Raw genomic sequence first — 13,209 nt, 5'->3', positions numbered from 1 at the left:
TGCAATTCTGATCACCTCTCTTTTTCTCACAAATCCAGTAGAAATTATAAAGAAGAAAAAGCAACAATTAATCCAGAAATGCTATTTAGTCAATTGAAGATCAACACATTCTAGGTGAGCATTGCCCCAAGAATGTTTAAAGGGAGAAATCTTTTAAAATAAAATGCAACTATAACATTATTGATATTTTTAAAGGGAGACAACAGGATATCTCTTAGAGAAATGGAAGTACCTGTACAGGGCATCATGTTCTCAGACTTCTCACTTCAGAATCTGATTCTTAGCTCTGTGGACTTGGGAGACTGGGTTTTCTTAGCATCCTCAGAGTGGATCAGATCTTTATGGAGAAAAACTTGCAAAGAAAATTTAGAAAACATTTACAAATAAATCAGAAAAATGATATATTTACTTACATTAATTAATATATTAATAAGCTAATAATGTATTATTGCAATCTGCTGTTTTCTTTTTTCATTTACCATATACTTACATCTCTTATCCAGGATTCCCTGTTCTCAACCTTTAGTTCATTATCACCCTCCTCTCCTCACAAAGGAGGCTTTTGAGACCACTGCTAATGAAATTTTGATACTGCATTTGTATTGTATATCTGTATATATCTGTTTATATATTTCTGTGCTTTATACATGGAAAGTAACATTTTCCTTCATTTCTCCCAATACCCCAGAGCCAATTTTCACCTCCTTGGGGGTGATGTCAACTCCATTGAGAACATGTGTCTTATTCCTTTTTTCCTGCTACCTGGCAGCATGAGATATTATATTAATCCTGCCTTTTTATTTTCTGTACTTTTGATGCTTTGACATCTAGGGTCTTGCTGACTCTGGAAAGACAGCCCTTTCCAAAGTTAGGCAATTCTTAGAAATAAAAAAAAGACTCCCCTTCCAGCATCCTTTTCATATGCCTTTAATAGGCAAACCAAACAATCTACAACCCACATCCCAACCATCTCCTTTACTGATCCTTTACACTCCACGCCAGGTTCAGCTTGTCCTAATTATTCCAAGGCCAGGTTCCAGACAACTAAAGACAGCCTCTGCACCCCAGAATCTGAAGAGATGATCCAACTAGCCATTTCTAAGCCTTCTTACATTGTATTCTTTTCCATGGAAGGCTCTTGCCTATGTTTTTCTCTACTTTCTTTGCCTCTAAACTGAGCCTGGTGATTCCTCTGAAACCCTGCATGGTGGATCATGCCCCCTCCTCTTGGGACCTGTGAGTAATAAACCATCTTTTCAATGGTAATCTTCTCCTGATTTCTTGGGTTCATGATACCTGAATAGAAATAAAACCTAAATTTAAAAATACCTATGTATCAGGGAGTTGGTTGGCCAGTATGTAATATGAATAATCTTGAGAGATATTTGTTAGAGTTTTGATGAAGCCTTGTAAATTCCCCCTGTTCCTTAGAAAGAGTGCTATGAAAACACTACCAAACTCTTGTTCTTTTTACTTTTACTTTTGTTTTCTGGGTCTATACAGACATCTTTATAGTTAATTGACATTTTAGTAAAGTGTAACTGATTAAACTCATAGCCTTCATTTAGGCTCCACCTGGTTCTGCCTTCTTAGTTTACCTTTTGAATGAAACTGAGTGTCTCCAAACATTTTCAGGCATATATTTATAGTCAACTTTTGTGGCTATTTTGACAGATGATTGACCTCATTCATTATGTACTGAATCTTACTATTCTCACCTTTAGTATAATCTTATTTCTACATTTTTGGGACACATCACTGAAACTTTCTGTGTTCCATACAAGACCTATACCAGATATTTCTGCAGCCAAAGAGAAGTTTATTTTTTTTATTTTTTTTTTCATGAGCTAACACAAGGCTTGCATAAAACTCAGCAGCAAGTAATTCCTTTCTTGTCCAGTCTGAAAAAGTGCTGTCTTTGTCATAAAGCAAAAAGAGACAATGAAAGGTTAGGTTCTTATTGCCCCATCTCATTATTGTTAATGCAAAACTAGACTAATTTGCTTGTGGTTATGGAAATATCTCCTTTAACCTTGGCAACTGAATCAGAAAGAATTCGTTTTAGAGATGGGCATTGCTTAACAGCATTTGGCATTTGCTCAGGCTGAGCATTCATCGTGAGAGTATGAGCCTTCTTTCTTTCTTTAGTGTAGTAATCTCTGCAGAAATATCACATGAAATATGGTGCAGAAAACCTGGAGCATAGTGGCTGGGAAAGAGGCAGTATGCTTTGAGTAAGGCTCTTCAGTTGGGGCCTGCATTTTCTCTGGAGCCAAGATACTTCTGACCTCAGCAAATGGCTTAACTGCTCTGATAAAAAGTGGATGATAATGATAACACTTCCTTCTTTTCAGATCCATAAGAGAAAGAGTTTTTTTTGTTTTTGTTTTTGTTTTTGTTTTGTTTCATCTACTGCTGTATGCTTGGTCTCTAAAAGTGACTGGCAGAGGGAAGACAATAGATATTTGTTGTTGAATGAATGAAGTGTTATGATGAGGGTTAACTGACATTATAATGCAAGGCTCTTGGACCAAGACCTGACATATCATAGGCCCTTGAAAGATATTCCTTCCAAAAACAATGACAGCAAAAACAAAATAAATGCTTCATACTCAATAAAGGGTTTGGTGATGGATTTATAGGAAATTTAGTAATTTTAATATTAAAAACTACCATTTACATCATCTGATTATTTATTCACCAAATATGTATCAAGCAATCACTAAATACCCTGCATTATTGCAGGTCCTGGAGATTCAGAGGTAAACAAAAATAGCCAAAAGTAAAAGATGCCCATCTATAAAACTTTCTGCCCAGCCTAGCACAGGTTAGAGTCCCCATAGGTCTATCAGTGATCAATAGCTGTGGGAGAAGAAACCTGTAGAACACTGAAAAAGATAAAGCATTCAGATCATTAACTTTTTTATTAATCTTTTGCCATTTGTGGATCTGTCAGCTTCTCTAAAACTCTTGAGATACAAAAGCATTACCTCTGAAACAAGAGATAATTCCCAAGCTCTCCTCTTGATTGCCCACGTTTGCCTGAGAGAATTTCTCAACCAGTTGTTTCAGGTTATAGACATAATTGGCTATTAGTCATTGCAGTGCCATTGTTCATTGACATACTTCTCAGCATCATCTCTCAGCCATCTGCAAAGCAAGGTCCTGGTTTCTGATTAATCTTTGGCTGATCATTGAGGATATTGAAGCAGCTCCTGGTTAATTAGACCATTTTGTCTCTAACCTCATCCATTCTCTGGATGTAATAATAGTGATAGAGGTTGCAGCAATTGTAAGCACAGCCCTGAAAACTTGCTAATCAGCCTTTGTGATTTGCCAGGGGTGCCATTGTTTAAATTGTTAAAGCCAAATTGTTGTGAGAGGCGGTAAGTGGGCATTTTTATCTCCAAGTCAATTACACACATTTAGTGAAACCTAAGGAGCTCATAAATTAAAAGTAAATAAGTAAATAGGAAAGCAGCATCTACAACACTTAGTGATGTAAGTCACACACATACACATCCCATACAGGGTGGTAAAAGAGAGAAATGTGCACTTATGTGGAGAGGAAGCCCACATAGTGATAAGTGGTGAGGGGTCCTGACTTTACCAGCTGTGTGAGCTTGAGCAAGTAACTGCTCTCTGAACCTTCTTGTCTGTTAAATGGAAGTAATATTAAAGCCTACAGGGACATTGAAAGGATTAAATTACATTAATATTTTATGTTATTTCATTGAACAATATTTTATAAGCTATCTCAAAGTCTGCTCTATTATTTGTGCTAATTATCTGGTAGTTACTATTATTCTAGAATAGCATCCTATCCCCCCTAACTCATGCAAAGAAACAATGAATGTTTCCAATACTTCACATTTAAAAAATTACTTTTACAATATCCACAGGAAATAAGGTAAAAAGCAAAGACAGACAAGCTTAGCTCTTTCCACTGGACTTTGTGAGATGTGTCTAGTTGTACTAGAGTTCAGGTGAGCATTCTAAGAGATGCTGGAGGGCAGAAAATGAAGTGAATTTCATTCTGTGAAGTACTTGAGACTTGTCTTTCCTAGTATTTCCCCATCATCTCTCAAAGAACTGCCTATTAATAAAAAACAAACAAAAAAACTTATTCCTTGATATGCTACCAGAAAAATATTCTTCATTCAAGTAAGTTTGGAAACCACTGAGTATTACATTTCCCTGTGAAGAATCATAATCATTATTTTGGTGTTAAAAGGCCTGAGAAATCAGGAAAAGCTCTAATAAAAGGAATAAAAAGAATAGCTTTGAATCCTTTAACCTAATTTTTCCAAAATACCCCACACAACATGTGTTACCACACAAATTGCATTTTGAAAAAATGCTGGCCAGGCACAGTGGCTCATGCCTGTAATCTCAGGGCTTTGGGTGGCCAAGGCGGGTGGATCACCTGAGGTCAGGGGTTCGAGACCAACCTGACCAACATGGTGAAACCTGATCTCTACTAAAAATACAAAATTAGCCAGGCATGGGGGTGCATGCTTTTAATCCCAGCTATTCGGGAGGCTGAGGCAGGAGAATTGCTTGAGCCTGGGAGATGGAGTTTGCAGAGAGCCAAGGTTGCAACATTGCACTCCAGCCTGGGCAACAAGAATGAAACTGTCTCAAAAAAAAAAAAAAGAAAGAAAGAAAGAAAGAAAAAATGCTGAGCTACAACACAGTAGGTTGAATAGTGTCCTCCAAAGCATTCACACCCACTGAGAAACTAAGAATGTGATCTTATTTAGAAACAGAGTCTTTGCATATGTAATTTGTTAAAAATCTTGTAATTTGTTAAAACCTGGATTTTGACTGGGCCTTAAATCCAGTGGCTGATGTCTCCATGAGAAAAGAATAGGACACACAGATTCAGAGAAGATGGTGACGTGAAGATGGAGACAGAGATTGAAATGATGCATCTACAAGTCAAACAATGCCAAGGATTGCTGGCAACCACCAAAAGAAACCAGAAAGTCATGGGATGGTTTTTCCTTCAGAGCCTCCAGAAGGAACCAACCCTGCTGACACCTCAGTTTCAGGCTGTAGACTTCTAGACTCCTGAACCATGAGAGACAATATATGCTTTTTTTTTTTTTTCCCCCTGAGACAAGGTCTCCCTCTGTCACTCAGTCTGGAGTGCAGTGACACCATCACGGCTCTCTGATGCTTCAACCACCTCAGGTTCAGGTGATCCTCTCACCTCAGCCTCCCTAGTAGCTGGGACTAGAGGTGTATGCCACCATGCCCAGCTAATTTTTGTAATTTTTGTAGAGACAGGGTCTCACCATGTTGCCTAAGCTGGTCTCAAACTCCTGGGCTCAAGCAATCCTCCCACTTTGGCCTCCCAAAGTGCTGGGACTACAGGTGCAAGCCACCACACCCAGCCAAATTTGTTGTTTTAAGCCACTAGTTTGCCGAAATTTGTTGCAGCAGCACTAGGAAACTAATTCATATTTAGTATTTTTAAATGGCTATTTGAAATGTAAAAAAAAAAAATGCCATGAAATACATTGCAATTAGAAACTTTGTTCTCTCTTCTGCCTATTTATTTTGGTTCCATTTTTTGGCAGTTTGAGGTAGAGGAATTGGAACACAGAGGGGAGAAGATAAGAAGCACTAGCTGCTAAGTGAGTGATTAAGAGCTCACTCGTGGCTCAAAAGGAAACTGTCCATTATATTTTCTATTATCACTTGTGTTCTTGTCAATATAAGTACTTGCCACTTATGAATCATTTTGGTATTTGCGAAAAGTTTCTTAAACAGTCAATTTCTTCCATTCTACCACCAAAAGAAACAAATAAAATAAATAATAGAAAAATGCAATAGCAATGTTTACTAAAATTAAGTTCTTCACTCTGCTTAGCTTTGAAATCTGTATGGAAAATTAAGATAAAAGCCTACATTTTCATAGATAAAGCGCTAGAAAACTTTGTTTTTAGACATATATATATATGTCTTTTTTTTAGACATATATATATATGTCTTTTTTTAGACATATATATGTCTTTTTTTAGACATATATATGTCTTTTTTTAGACATATATATGTCTTTTTTTAGACATATATATGTCTTTTTTTTAGACATATATGTCTTTTTTTTAGACATATATATGTCTTTTTTTTAGACATATATAATGTCTTTTTTTTAGACATATATATGTCTTTTTTTTTAGACATATATATATGTCTTTTTTTTTAGACATATATATATTTTAAGATGGAGTCTCGCTCTGTTGCTGAGGCTGGAGTGCAGTGGTTCAATTCATGCTCACTGCGATGTTCACCTCCTGGGTTTAAGTGACTCTCCTGCTTCAGTCTCACAAGTAGGTGGGATTACAAGTGTGTGCCACCATGCCTGGCTAATTTTTTGTACTGTTAGTAGAGATGGGGTTTCACCATGTTGACCAGACTGGTCTCGAACTCCTGGCCTTAAGATATCTGCCCTCCTCATCTTCCCAAACTGCCAGGACTACAGGCATAAGTCACCGTGCCTGGCTCAGCATGTATTTTTTTATTATTATTATTATACTTTAGGTTTTATGGTACATGTGCGCAATGTGCAGGTAAGTTACATATGTATACATGTGCCATGCTGGTGCGCTGCACCCACCAACTCGTCATCTAGCATTAGGTATATCTCCCAATGCTATCCCTCCCCCCTCCCCCAACCCCACAACAGTCCCCGAAGTGTGATGTTCCCCTTCCTGTGTCCATGTGTTCTCATTGTTCAATTCCCACCTGAGAGTGAGAATATGTGGTGTTTGGTTTTTTGTTCTTGCAATAGTTTACTGAGAATGATGATTTCCAATTTCATCCATGTCCCTACAAAGAACATGAACTCATCATTTTTTATGGCTGCATAGTATTCCATGGTGTATATGTGCCACATTTTCTTAATCCAGTCTATCATTGTTGGACATTTGGGTTGGTTCCAAGTCTTTGCTATTGTGAATAATGCTGCAATAAACATACGTGTGCATGTGTCTTTATAGCAGCATGATTTATAGTCCTTAGGGTATATACCCAGTAATGGGATGGCTGGGTCGAATGGAATTTCTAGTTCTAGATCCCTAAGGAATCGCCACACTGACTTCCACAAGGGTTGAACTAGTTTACAGTCCCACCAACAGTGTAAAAGTGTTCCTATTTCTCCACATCCTCTCCAGCACCTGTTGTTTCCTGACTTTTTAATGATTGCCATTCTAACTGGTGTGAGATGGTATCTCATTGTGGTTTTGATTTGCATTTCTCTGATGGCCAGTGATGGTGAGCACTTTTTCATGTGTTTTTTGGCTGCATAAATGTCTTCTTTTGAGAAGTGTCTGTTCATATCCTTCACCCACTTTTTGATGGGGTTGTTTGTTTTTTTCTCGTAAATTTGTTGGAGTTCATTGTAGATTCTGGATATTAGCCCTTCGTCAGATGAGTAGATTGCGAAAATTTTCTCCCATTTTGTAGGTTGCCTGTTCACTCTGATGGTAGTTTCTTTTGCTGTGCAGAAGCTCTTGAGTTTAATTAGATCCCATTTGTCAATTTTGGCTTTTGTTGCCATTGCTTTTGGTGTTTTAGACATGAAGTCCTTGCCCATGCCTATATCCTGAATGGTAATGCCTAGGTTTTCTTCTAGGGTTTTTATGGTTTTAGGTCTAACATTTAAGTCTTTAATCCATCGTGAATTGATTTTTGTATAAGGTGTAAGGAAGGGATCCAGTTTCAGCTTTCTACATATGGCTAGCCAGTTTTCCCAGCACCATTTATTAAATAGGGAATCCTTTCCCCATTTCTTGTTTTTCTCAGGTTTGTCAAAGATCAGATAGATGTAGATATGTGGCATTATTTCTGACGGCTCTGTTCTGTTCCATTGATCTATATCTCTGTTTTGGTACCAGTACCATGCTGTTTTGGTTACTGTAGCCTTGTAGTATAGTTTGAAGTCAGGTAGTGTGATGCCTCCAGCTTTCTTCTTTTGGCTTAGGATTGACTTGGCAGTGCGGGCTCTTTTTTGGTTCCATATGAACTTTAAAGTAGTTTTTTCCAATTCTCTGAAGAAAGTCATTGGTAGCTTGATGGGGATGGCATTGAATCTGTAAATTACCTTGGAAAGGATGGCCATTTTCACGATATTGATTCTTCCTACCCATGAGCATGGAATGTTCTTCCATTTGTTTGTATCCTCTTTTATTTCCTTGAGCAGTGGTTTGCAGTTCTCCTTGAAGAGGTCCTTCACATCCCTTGTAAGTTGGATTCCTAGGTATTTTATTCTCTTTGAAGCAATTATGAATGGGAGTTCACTCATGATTTGGCTCTCTGTTTGTCTGTTATTGGTGTATAAGAATGCTTGTGATTTTTGTACATTGATTTTGTATCCTGAGACTTTGCTGAAGTTGCTTATCAGCTTAAGGAGATTTTGGGCTGAGACAATGGGGTTTTCTAGATATACAATCATGTCATCTGCAAACAGGGACAATTTGACTTCCTCTTTTCCTAATTGAATACCCTTTATTTCCTTCTCCTGCCTAATTACCCTGGCCAGAACTTCCAACACTATGTTGAATAGAAGTGGTGAGAGAGGGCATCCCTGTCTTGTGCCAGTTTTCAAAGGGAATGCTTCTAGTTTTTGCCCATTCAGTATGATATTGGCTGTGGGTTTGTCTTGGTTAGCTCTTATTATTTTGAGATACATCCCATCAATACCTAATTTATTGAGAGGTTTTAGCATGAAGGGTTGTTGAATTTTGTCAAAGGCCTTTTCTGCATCTATTGAGATAATCATGTGGTTTTTGTCTTTGGGTCTGTTTATATGCTGGATTACGTTTATTGATTTGGGTATATTGAACCAGCCTTGCATCCCAGGGATGAAGCCCACTTGATCATGGTGGATGAGCTTTTTGATGTGCTGCTGGATTCTGTTTGCCAGTATTTTATTGAGGATTTTTGCATCAATGTTCATCAAGGATATTGGTCTAAAATTCTCTTTTTTGGTTGTGTCTCTGCCCGGCTTTGGTATCAGGATGATTCTGGCCTCATAAAATGAGTTAGGGAGGATTCCCTCTTTTTCTATTGATTGGAATAGTTTCAGAAGGAATGGTACCAGTTCCTCCTTGTACCTGTGGTAGAATTCAGCTGTGAACCCATCTGGTCCTGGACATTTTTTGGTTGGTAAGCTATTGATTATTGCCACAATTTCAGAGCCCGTTATTGGTCTATTCAGAGATTCAACTTCTTCCTGGTTTAGTCTTGTTAGGGTGTACGTGTTGAGGAATTTATCCATTTCTTCTAGATTTTCTAGTTTATTTGCATAGAGGTGTTTGTAGTATTGTCTGATGGTAGTTTGCATTTCTGTGGGATCGGTGGTGATATCCCCTTTATCATTTTTTATTGCATCTATTTGATTCCTCTCTCTTTTTTTCTTTATTAATCTTGCTAGAAGTCTATCAATTTTGTTGATCCTTTCAAAAAAGCAGCTCCTGGATTCATTAATTTTGTAAAGGGTTTTTTGTGTCTCTATTTCCCTCAGTTCTGCTCTGATTTTAGTTATTTCTTGCCTTCTGCTAGCTTTTGAATGTGTTTGCTCTTGCTTTTCTAGTTCTTTTAATTGTGATGTTAGGGTGTCAATTTTGGATCTTTCCTGCTTTCTCTTATGGGCATTTAGTGCTATAAATTTCCCTCTACACACTGCTTTGAATGTGTCCCAGAGATTCTGGTATGTTGTGTCTTGGTTCTCGTTGGTTTCAAAGAACATCTTTATTTCTGCCTTCATTTCGTTACGTACCCAATAGTCATTCAGGAGCAGGTTGTTCAGTTTCCGTGTAGTTGAGCGGTTTTGAGTGAGATTCTTAATCCTGAGTTCTAGCTTGATTGCACTGTGATCTGAGAGATAGTTTTTTATAATTTCTGTTCTTTTACATTTATTGAGGAGAGCTTTACTTCCAAGTATGTGGTCAATTTTGGAATAGGTGTGGTGTGGTGCTGAAAAAAATGTATATTCTGTTGATTTGGGGTGGAGAGTTCTGTAGATGTCTATTAGGTCCGCTTGGTGCAGAGCTGAGTTCAATTCCTGGGTATCCTTGTTGACTTTCTGTCTCGTTGATCTGTCTAATGTTGACAGTGGGGTGTTAAAGTCTCCCATTATTAATGTGTGGGAGTCTAAGTCTCTTTGTAGGTCACTCAGGATTTGCTTTATGAATCTGGGTGCTCCTGTATTGGGTGCATATATATTTAGGATAATTAGCTCTTCTTGTTGAATTAATCCCTTTACCATTATGTAATGGCCTTCTTTGTCTCTTTTGATCTTTGTTGGTTTAAAGTCTGTTTTATCAGAGACTAGGATTGCAACCCCTGCCTTTTTTTGTTTTCCATTTGCTTGGTAGATCTTCCTCCATCCTTTTATTTTGAGCCTATGTGTGTCTCTGCACGTGAGATGGGTTTCCTGAATACAGCACCCTGATGGGTCTTGAGTCTTTATCCAATTTGCCAGTCTGTGTCTTTTAATTGGAGCATTTAGTCCATTTACATTTAAAGTTAATATTGTTATGTGTGAATGTGATCCTGTCATTATGATGTTAGCTGGTTATTTTGCTCATTAGTTGATGCAGTCTCTTCCTAGTCTCGATGGTCTTTACATTTTGGCATGATTTTGCAGTGGCTGGTACCAGTTTTGCCTTTCCATGTTTAGCGCTTCCTTCAGGAGCTCTTTTAGGCCAGGCCTGGTGGTGACAAAATCTCTCAGCATTTGCTTGTCTGTAAAGGATTTTATTTCTCCTTCACTTATGAAGCTTAGTTTGGCTGGAGATGAAATTCTGGGTTGAAAATTCTTTTCTTTAAGAATGTTGAATGTTGGCCCCCACTCTCTTCTGGCTTGTAGGGTTTCTGCCGAGAGATTCACTGTTAGTCTGATGGGCGTCCCTTTGATGGTAACCCGAGCTTTCTCTCTGGCTGCCCTTAACGTTTTTTCCTTCATTTCAACTTTGGTGAATCTGACAATTATGTATCTTGGAGTTGCTCTTCTCAAGGAGTATCTTTGTGGCATTCTCTGTATTTCCTGAATCTGAATGTTGGCCTGCCTTGCTACATTGGGGAAGTTCTCCTGGATAATATCCTGCCGAGTGTTTTCCAACTTGTTTCCATTCTCCCCATCACTTTCAGGTACACCAATCAGACGTAGATTTGGTCTTTTCACATAGTCCCACATCTCTTGGAGGCTTTGCTCGTTTCTTTTTATTCTTTTTTCTCTAAACTTCCCTTCTCGCTTCATTTCATTCATTTCATCTTCCATCACTGATACCCTTTCTTCCATTTGATCGCATCGGCTCCTGAGGCTTCTGCATTCTTCACGTAGTTCTCGAGCCTTGGTTTTCAGCTCCATCAGCTCCTTTAAGCACTTCTCTGTATTGTTTATTCTAGTTATACATTCTTCTAAATTTTTTTCAAAGTTTTCAACTTCTTTGCCTTTGGTTTGAATATCCTCCCATAGCTCGGAGTAATTTGATCATCTGAAGCCTTCTTCTCTCAGCTCGTCAAAGTCATTCTCCGTCCAGCTTTGTTCCGTTGCTGGTGAGGAACTGCGTTCCTTTGGAGGAGGAGAGGTACTCTGCTTTTTATAGTTTCCAGTTTTTCTGCTCTGTTTTTTCCCCATCTTTGTGGTTTTATCTACTTTTGGTCTTTGATGATGGTGATGTAGAGATGGGTTTTTGGTGTGGATGTCCTTTCTGTTAGTTTTCCTTCTAATAGACAGGACCCTCAGCTGCAGGTCTGTTGGAGTACCTGGCCGGCCGTGTGAGGTGTCAGTCTGCCCCTGCTGGGGGGTGCCTCCCAGTTAGGCTGCTCGGGGTCAGGGGTCAGGGACCCACTCGAGGAGGCAGTCGGCCCATTCTCAGATCTCCAACTGCGTGCTGGGAGAACCACTGCTCTCCTCAAAGCTGTCAGACAGGGACATTTAAGTCTGCAGAGGTTACTGCTGTCTTTTTGTTTGTCTGTGCCCTGCCCCCAGAGGTGGAGCCTACAGAGGCAGGCAGGCCTCCTTGAGCTGTGGTGGGCTCCACCCAGTTCAAGCTTCCTGGCTGCTTTGTTTACCTAAGCGAGCCTAGGCAATGGCGGGCGCCCCTCCCCCAGCCGCACTGCCGACTTGCTGTTTGATCTCAGACTGCTGTGCTAGCAATCAGCAAGACTCCGTGGGCGTAGGACCCTCTGAGCCAGGTGCAGGCTATAATCTCCTGGGGCACCGTTTCCTAAGCCCGTCGGAAAAGCACAGTATTCGGGTGGGAGTGGCCCGATTTTCCAGGTGCCATCTGTCACCCCTGGAAAGGGAACTCCCTGACCCCTTGCGCTTCCCGAGTGAGGCAATGCCTTGCCCCTGATTTGGCTGGCGCACAGTGCACTCACCCACTGACCTGCACCCACTGTCTGGCACTCCCTAGTGAGATGAACCCGGTACCTCAGATGGAAATGCAGAAATCACCCATCTTCTGCATCGCTCACGCTGGGAGCTGTAGACCGGAGCTGTTCCTATTCAGCCATCTTGGCTCCTCCCCAGCATGTATTTTTAATTCAGCTCTTTGGAGAGCTGCATCTACTGAGTACTGCCTGGGCTTGGTCTTCCTGTGTAGGTGAATCTTGGTGGATGGGGGCCATCTATGATACCTCTAAAGCTACAGTAAGAACAGCCAATGCCACGGCATCAAAGGAAGCCAGAGGCATTTGGACCCTTTGGGGTCTGGCAGGCAAATTAAGAAAAGACTAGATTTGGCCTGAGTCTAGTTTCTTCTCATCTGGACACTAGCTCATAGCTCATAACTGGGCTGTCTTTTTTAAGCTCCATAAATGCAAGCATGGCATGCATATGTGTATACAGAATTTGGACATGTTTTCCAAATCATAAATGTGATCACAGGCTTAAGTAAAATTTATGTCTCCCAAAGCCCTCAGGATTAGTTCCTCATTCTTTAAGGAGGCTCAAAATAACTTCATGTCACTTTGGTTATCTCTCTAGCCCTATTTCTTATCAACTTTTTCCTTAAGAAGAATAACTTGACTTCTCTAAATACTCCTTTATTTCTCTCAAGGCATATCCATTTACTTACCCTATACTCTTTCTTCTTTCTTTCCCTTTCTTTCTTTTTCGTTCTTTTCTTCCCCCACCCCCCCCCCCACCCCAGGTCTGATTTTATCGCCCGGGCTGGAGTACTGTGACACAAT

General features: G+C 39.6%; 1 protein-coding gene and 1 long non-coding RNA gene across 4 annotated transcripts in view; one reads left to right on the top strand and one right to left on the bottom strand.

Moving 5' to 3' along the window:
* Positions 1 to 13,209, top strand: part of LOC129033834 (contactin-6) — a 319,503-nt gene that overhangs the window by 109,083 nt on the left and 197,211 nt on the right. The gene's annotated exons all lie outside the window — the stretch shown is intronic.
* LOC134739174 (uncharacterized) overlaps positions 1 to 13,209 on the bottom strand; it is a 56,286-nt gene that overhangs the window by 8,298 nt on the left and 34,779 nt on the right. The window contains exon 2 of the long non-coding RNA XR_010125718.1: positions 233 to 352. This is a non-coding gene — a long non-coding RNA (uncharacterized LOC134739174). The remainder of the gene's footprint in view (positions 1 to 232; positions 353 to 13,209) is intronic.

The sequence above is a fragment of the Pongo pygmaeus genome, chromosome 2, assembly GCF_028885625.2.
Source record: "Pongo pygmaeus isolate AG05252 chromosome 2, NHGRI_mPonPyg2-v2.0_pri, whole genome shotgun sequence".
Lineage (NCBI taxonomy): Eukaryota > Metazoa > Chordata > Mammalia > Primates > Hominidae > Pongo > Pongo pygmaeus.
The sequence above is the reverse complement of the archived record's forward strand: the minus strand, read 5'-3'. Positions and strand labels throughout refer to the sequence as shown.